Raw genomic sequence first — 7657 nt, forward strand, 5'->3', positions numbered from 1 at the left:
ATCAATAAATGTCTTCTTCAAATTGACAGTGCAAGAGTTCACCCTTTTATATTTGTCTGCTCACACAAACAAACCATAAATCTTCCAACTAAAACACTAAACCAAGTTGCATTCCCAGCCACAGAAACTCTTTTTAAAGGTCACTTTTCTCGAGCCGTCCCTTTTGACACTTCCCATGAGTGACATGCTTAAAACAGGTTTGACTGTACAAGATCCTTAATACTTATATCTTTATATTCAAATTTTATAAAAACTCAAATCCAACAAATTTTCAGCAGTATCATATTCTTTTCTCCATCTTTTTTTTTTCATTTTTGTCGAGCCTTCGACTTTTGTCGAAAAAGCGAGACATAGCGATCCTACATTCCGTCGGCATCGTCCACAAATATTCACTCTGTGGTTAAAGTTTTTGAAATTTTAATAACTTTCTTAAACTATCCTGGATTTCTACCAAACTAGGACAGAAGCTTGTTTATGATCATAAGATAGTATCAAGAAGTAAATTGTGTAAAAAAAAATTTCCATTTCTATATTTTACATATAAATGGACTTAGTTTTTCTGCCAGGAAACATTACATTCACTCTGTGGTTAAAGTTTTAAAAATTTTAATAACTTTCTTAAACTATCCTGGATTTGTACCAAACTTGGACAGAAGGTTGCATATGATCAATAGCTAGTATCTAGAAGGAAATTTTGTCCCTGTTTTTCCGTATTTTATTGATAAATGGACTTAGTTTTTCTTCCAGTTAACATTACATACAGTCTGCTATTAAAGTTTTTAAAACATTTATTAGATTCATAAACTATCCTGGATTTTTACAAAACTTGGACAGAAGCTTCTTACAATCAAAAGATAGTATCGAGAGGAATATTTTAATTTTTTTTCCCTCATTTTTGTTGAGCCTGCGATTAACAGCAAAAATGGGCGAGACACTGGGTTCCGTGGAACCCTTACAAATTTTTCTTAAATATACTGCTGTCCCAACAAAAGATGTGTAATATAAAGGCTAGATTCATAGGAAATTCTAAAATTTCATATTTTATCAAAATTTTTACCTTAATTGCAATGGCTGTTTAAAAAGAATCTACTGAATAAATAAATTATAATTAGGGTTTAAAAGATAAAGTTGAAAGTCAATTCTTAACATGATTCCTAAACTAAAATTCTGTATGTGGTTAAACTGCAATGAGTCATCTGCAGACTTCCTTTCTGGGAGCATGTGTATTAAAAAATAAAGGAAATAGATCTTCACCCTTATAAAACATACTTTAAAAAATAAAGGTCTAATATAACAAATCTTATAACCAATTTCTTTGAACTCAAATTTAGAGAAACTCAAACCTCTATATCACACAGGTTTTCAGCAGTATCATATTTTTTTCTTCAGTTCTCCACATTTTTTTTTACTTTTTTCATTTTTCTTAAATATACTGCCGCGCCAACAAAAGATGTGTAATATAAAGGCTAGAGTTTTTTTCTGGAATTTCTAATATTTTGATATTTCAGCATAATTTCACCTAAATTTTGGTAGCTTATTAACTTAAAAAGAATCTACTGAATAATTAGGGTTTTTAAAGATAAAGTTGAAAGTCAATTTTGCCCATGATTCATAAACTAAAATTCAGCATGTAGTTAAACTGCAATAAGTCATCTACAGACTTCATTTCTGGGAGCATGTGTATTAAAAGATAAAAGAAATATATCTTCACCGTTATACTTTAAAAAATAAAGGTCTAATATAACAAATCTTATAACCAATTTCTATTAACTCAAATTTAGAGAAACTCAAACCTCTATATCACACAGGTTTTCAGCAGTATCATATTTTTTTCTACAGTTCTCCACATTTTTTTTTTTTAAATATACTGCCGTGCCAACAAAAGATGTGTGATATAAAGGCTAGAGTTTTTTGTGGAAATTCTAATATTTTGATATTTCAGCATAATTTTTTTTTTACTTTTTTCATTTTTCTTATACTGCCGCGCCAACAAAAGATGTGAAATATAAAGGCTAGATTCATGGGAAATTCTAAAATTTCATATTTTATCAAAATGTTTACCTTAATTGCAATGGCTGTTTAAAAAGAATCTACTGAATAATTAGGGTTTTTAAAAGATAAAGTTGAAAGTCAATTTTTCCCATGATTCATAAACTAAAATTCAGCATGTATACGTAGTTAAACTGCAATAAGTCATCTGCCGATTTCATTTCTGGGAGCATGTGTATTAAAAAAATAAAGGAAATAGATCTTCACCCTTATAAAACATACTTTAAAAAATAAAGGTCTAATATAACAAATCTCATAACCAATTTCTTTTAACTCAAATTTAGAGAAACTCAAACCTCTATATCAGACAGGTTTTCAGCAGTATCAGGTCTAATATAACAAATCTCATAACCAATTTCTTTTTAACTCAAATTTAGAGAAACTCAAACCTCTATATCACACAGGTTTTCAGCAGTATCATATTTTTTTCTACAGTTCTCCACATTTTTTTTTTACTTTTTTCTTTTTTTTTTAAATATACTGCCGCGCCAACAAAAGATGTGTGATATAAAGGCTAGAGTTTTTTGTGGAAATTCTAATATTTTGATATTTCAGCATAATTTTTTTTTTACTTTTTTCATTTTTCTTAAATATACTGCCGCGCCAACAAAAGATGTGAAATATAAAGGCTAGATTCATGGGAAATTCTAAAATTTCATATTTTATCAAAATGTTTACCTTAATTGCAATGGCTGTTTAAAAAGAATCTACTGAATAATTAGGGTTTTTAAAAGATAAAGTTGAAAGTCAATTTTTCCCATGATTCATAAACTAAAATTCAGCATGTATACATAGTTAAACTGCAATAAGTCATCTGCCAATTTCATTTCTGGGAGCATGTGTATTAAAAAAATAAAGGAAATAGATCTTCACCCTTATAAAACATACTTTAAAAAATAAAGGTCTAATATAACAAATCTCATAACCAATTTCTTTTAACTCAAATTTAGAGAAACTCAAACCTCTATATCAGACAGGTTTTCAGCAGTATCAGGTCTAATATAACAAATCTCATAACCAATTTCTTTTAACTCAAATTTAGAGAAACTCAAACTTCTATATCACACAGGTTTTCAGCAGTATCATATTTTTTTCTACAGTTCTCCACATTTTTTTTTTACTTTTTTCTTTTTTTTTTAAATATACTGCCGCGCCAACAAAAGATGTGTGATATAAACGCTAGAGTTTTTTGTGGAAATTCTAATATTTTGATATTTCAGCATAATTTTTTTTTTACTTTTTTCATTTTTCTTAAATATACTGCCGCGCCAACAAAAGATGTGAAATATAAAGGCTAGATTCATGGGAAATTCTAAAATTTCATATTTTATCAAAATGTTTACCTTAATTGCAATGGCTGTTTAAAAAGAATCTACTGAATAATTAGGGTTTTTAAAAGATAAAGTTGAAAGTCAATTTTTCCCATGATTCATAAACTAAAATTCAGCATGTATATGTAGTTAAACTGCAATAAATCATCTGCCGATTTCATTTCTGGGAGCATGTGTATAAAAAAAATAAAGGAAATAGATCTTCACCCTTATAAAACATACTTTAAAAAATAAAGGTCTAATATAACAAATCTCATAACCAATTTCTTTTAACTCAAATTTAGAGAAACTCAAACCTCTATATCAGACAGGTTTTCAGCAGTATCAGGTCTAATATAACAAATCTCATAACCAATTTCTTTGAACTCAAATTTAGAGAAACTCAAACCTCTATATCAGACAGGTTTTCAGCAGTATCATATTTTTTTCTTCAGTTCTCCACATTTTTTTTTTTAAAACTTTTTTCATTTTTCTTAAATATACTGCCGCGCCAACAAAAGATGTGTAATATAAAGGCTAGAGTTTTTTTCTGGAATTTCTAATATTTTGATATTTCAGCATAATTTCACCTAAATTTTGGTAGCTACTTAAAAAGAATCTACTGAATAATTAGGGTTTTTAAAGATAAAGTTGAAAGTCAATTTTGCCCATGATTCATAAACTAAAATTCAGCATGTAGTTAAACTGCAATAAGTCATCTACAGACTTCATTTCTGGGAGCATGTGTATTAAAAGATAAAAGAAATATATCTTCACCCTTATACTTTAAAAAATGAAGGTCTAATATAACAAATCTTATAACCAATTTCTATTAACTCAAATTTAGAGAAACTCAAACCTCTATATCACACAGGTTTTCAGCAGTATCATATTTTTTTCTACAGTTCTCCACATTTTATTTTTTTAAATATACTGCCGTGCCAACAAAAGATGTGTGATATAAAGGCTAGAGTTTTTTGTGGAAATTCTAATATTTTGATATTTCAGCATAATTTTTTTTTTACTTTTTTCATTTTTCTTATACTGCCGCGCCAACAAAAGATGTGAAATATAAAGGCTAGATTCATGGGAAATTCTAAAATTTCATATTTTATCAAAATGTTTACCTTAATTGCAATGGCTGTTTAAAAAGAATCTACTGAATAATTAGGGTTTTTAAAAGATAAAGTTGAAAGTCAATTTTTCCCATGATTCATAAACTAAAATTCAGCATGTATACGTAGTTAAACTGCAATAAGTCATCTGCCGATTTCATTTCTGGGAGCATGTGTATTAAAAAAATAAAGGAAATAGATCTTCACCCTTATAAAACATACTTTAAAAAATAAAGGTCTAATATAACAAATCTCATAACCAATTTCTTTTAACTCAAATTTAGAGAAACTCAAACCTCTATATCAGACAGGTTTTCAGCAGTATCAGGTCTAATATAACAAATCTCATAACCAATTTCTTTTAACTCAAATTTAGAGAAACTCAAACCTCTATATCACACAGGTTTTCAGCAGTATCATATTTTTTTCTACAGTTCTCCACATTTTTTTTTTACTTTTTTCTTTTTTTTTTAAATATACTGCCGCGCCAACAAAAGATGTGTGATATAAAGGCTAGAGTTTTTTGTGGAAATTCTAATATTTTGATATTTCAGCATAATTTTTTTTTTACTTTTTTCATTTTTCTTAAATATACTGCCGCGCCAACAAAAGATGTGAAATATAAAGGCTAGATTCATGGGAAATTCTAAAATTTCATATTTTATCAAAATGTTTACCTTAATTGCAATGGCTGTTTAAAAAGAATCTACTGAATAATTAGGGTTTTTAAAAGATAAAGTTGAAAGTCAATTTTTCCCATGATTCATAAACTAAAATTCAGCATGTATACGTAGTTAAACTGCAATAAGTCATCTGCCGATTTCATTTCTGGGAGCATGTGTATAAAAAAAATAAAGGAAATAGATCTTCACCCTTATAAAACATACTTTAAAAAATAAAGGTCTAATATAACAAATCTCATAACCAATTTCTTTTAACTCAAATTTAGAGAAACTCAAACCTCTATATCAGACAGGTTTTCAGCAGTATCAGGTCTAATATAACAAATCTCATAACCAATTTCTTTGAACTCAAATTTAGAGAAACTCAAACCTCTATATCAGACAGGTTTTCAGCAGTATCATATTTTTTTCTTCAGTTCTCCACATTTTTTTTTTTTTAAACTTTTTTCATTTTTCTTAAATATACTGCCGCGCCAACAAAAGATGTGTAATATAAAGGCTAGAGTTTTTTTCTGGAATTTCTAATATTTTGATATTTCAGCATAATTTCGCCTAAATTTTGGTAGCTACTTAAAAAGAATCTACTGAATAATAAGGGTTTTTAAAGATAAAGTTGAAAGTCAATTTTGCCCATGATTCATAAACTAAAATTCAGCATGTAGTTAAACTGCAATAAGTCATCTACAGACTTCATTTCTGGGAGCATGTGTATTAAAAGATAAAAGAAATATATCTTCACCCTTATACTTTAAAAAATAAAGGTCTAATATAACAAATCTTATAACCAATTTCTATTAACTCAAATTTAGAGAAACTCAAACCTCTATATCACACAGGTTTTCAGCAGTATCATATTTTTTTCTACAGTTCTCCACATTTTTTTTTTTTAAATATACTGCCGTGCCAACAAAAGATGTGTGATATAAAGGCTAGAGTTTTTTGTGGAAATTCTAATATTTTGATATTTCAGCATAATTTTTTTTTTACTTTTTTCATTTTTCTTATACTGCCGCGCCAACAAAAGATGTGAAATATAAAGGCTAGATTCATGGGAAATTCTAAAATTTCATATTTTATCAAAATGTTTACCTTAATTGCAATGGCTGTTTAAAAAGAATCTACTGAATAATTAGGGTTTTTAAAAGATAAAGTTGAAAGTCAATTTTTCCCATGATTCATAAACTAAAATTCAGCATGTATACGTAGTTAAACTGCAATAAGTCATCTGCCGATTTCATTTCTGGGAGCATGTGTATTAAAAAAATAAAGGAAATAGATCTTCACCCTTATAAAACATACTTCAAAAAATAAAGGTCTAATATAACAAATCTCACAACCAATTTCTTTTAACTCAAATTTAGAGAAACTCAAACCTCTATATCAGACAGGTTTTCAGCAGTATCAGGTCTAATATAACAAATCTCATAACCAATTTCTTTGAACTCAAATTTAGAGAAACTCAAACCTCTATATCAGACAGGTTTTCTGCAGTATCATATTTTTTTCTTCAGTTCTCCACATTTTTTTTTTTTAAACTTTTTTCATTTTTCTTAAATATACTGCCGTGCCAACAAAAGATGTGTAATATAAAGCTATTTATTCATAAATTTCATATTTTATCAAAATTTTTACCTAAATTTCAATGGCTGCGCAAAAGAATCCACTGAATAATTAGGGTTTTAAAAGATAAAGTTGAAAGTCAATTTTTCCCATGATTCATGAACTAAAATTCAGCATGTAGTTTAAAACTGAAATAAGTCATCTGCAGACTTCATTTATGGGAGCATGTGTATTAAAAAATAAAGGAAATAGATCTTCACCCTTATAAAACATACTTTAAAAAATAAAGGTCTAATATAACAAATCTCATAACCAATTTCTTTGAACTCAAATTTAGAGAAACTCAAGCCTCTATATCAGACAGGTTTTCAGCAGTATCAGGTCTAATATAACAAATCTCATAACCAATTTCTTTTAACTCAAATTTAGAGAAACTCAAACCTCTATATCACACAGGTTTTCAGCAGTATCATATTTTTTTCTACAGTTCTCCACATTTTTTTTTTACTTTTTTCTTTTTTTTTTAAATATACTGCCGCGCCAACAAAAGATGTGTGATATAAAGGCTAGAGTTTTTTGTGGAAATTCTAATATTTTGATATTTCAGCATAATTTCACCTTAATTTTGGTGGCTACTTAAAAAGAAAAATAACTCAATAAGGGACTTTTTAACGGTAAAGTAGAAAGTTGATTCTTCACAGGATTCTGGATGTAGTTGAACTGCAATAAGTCATCTGCAGACTTCATTTCTGGGAACATGTATATTTAGAAAATAAAGGAAATGGATCATCGGCCCTTAAAAACATCCTTTTTTTTAAATGTCTAATTTAATCAATCTCATTACCAATATCTTTAAGTCAAATTTAGAGAATCTCAAACCTCTACATCACAAAACTCTCAGCAGAACTGTCTTCTCAGTACAACATTAGATCTTCCATCT

At 28.2% G+C, this 7657-nt stretch overlaps 1 long non-coding RNA gene across 1 annotated transcript; it reads left to right on the forward strand.

Annotated features, from left to right (window-relative positions):
• Window positions 1-1211: 1211 nt before the first annotated feature.
• Window positions 1212-7172, forward strand: LOC127735119 (uncharacterized). The gene is made up of 6 exons (XR_007998071.1): window positions 1212-1283; window positions 1734-2377; window positions 2952-3043; window positions 3617-3708; window positions 4711-5450; window positions 7082-7172. It is a non-coding gene; the product is annotated as an uncharacterized LOC127735119 (long non-coding RNA).
• The last annotated feature ends 485 nt before the right edge of the window (window positions 7173-7657 follow it).

This window comes from Mytilus californianus, unplaced genomic scaffold (assembly GCF_021869535.1).
Source record: "Mytilus californianus isolate M0D057914Y unplaced genomic scaffold, xbMytCali1.0.p SCAF_3, whole genome shotgun sequence".
In the NCBI taxonomy this organism is placed as follows: domain Eukaryota; kingdom Metazoa; phylum Mollusca; class Bivalvia; order Mytilida; family Mytilidae; genus Mytilus; species Mytilus californianus.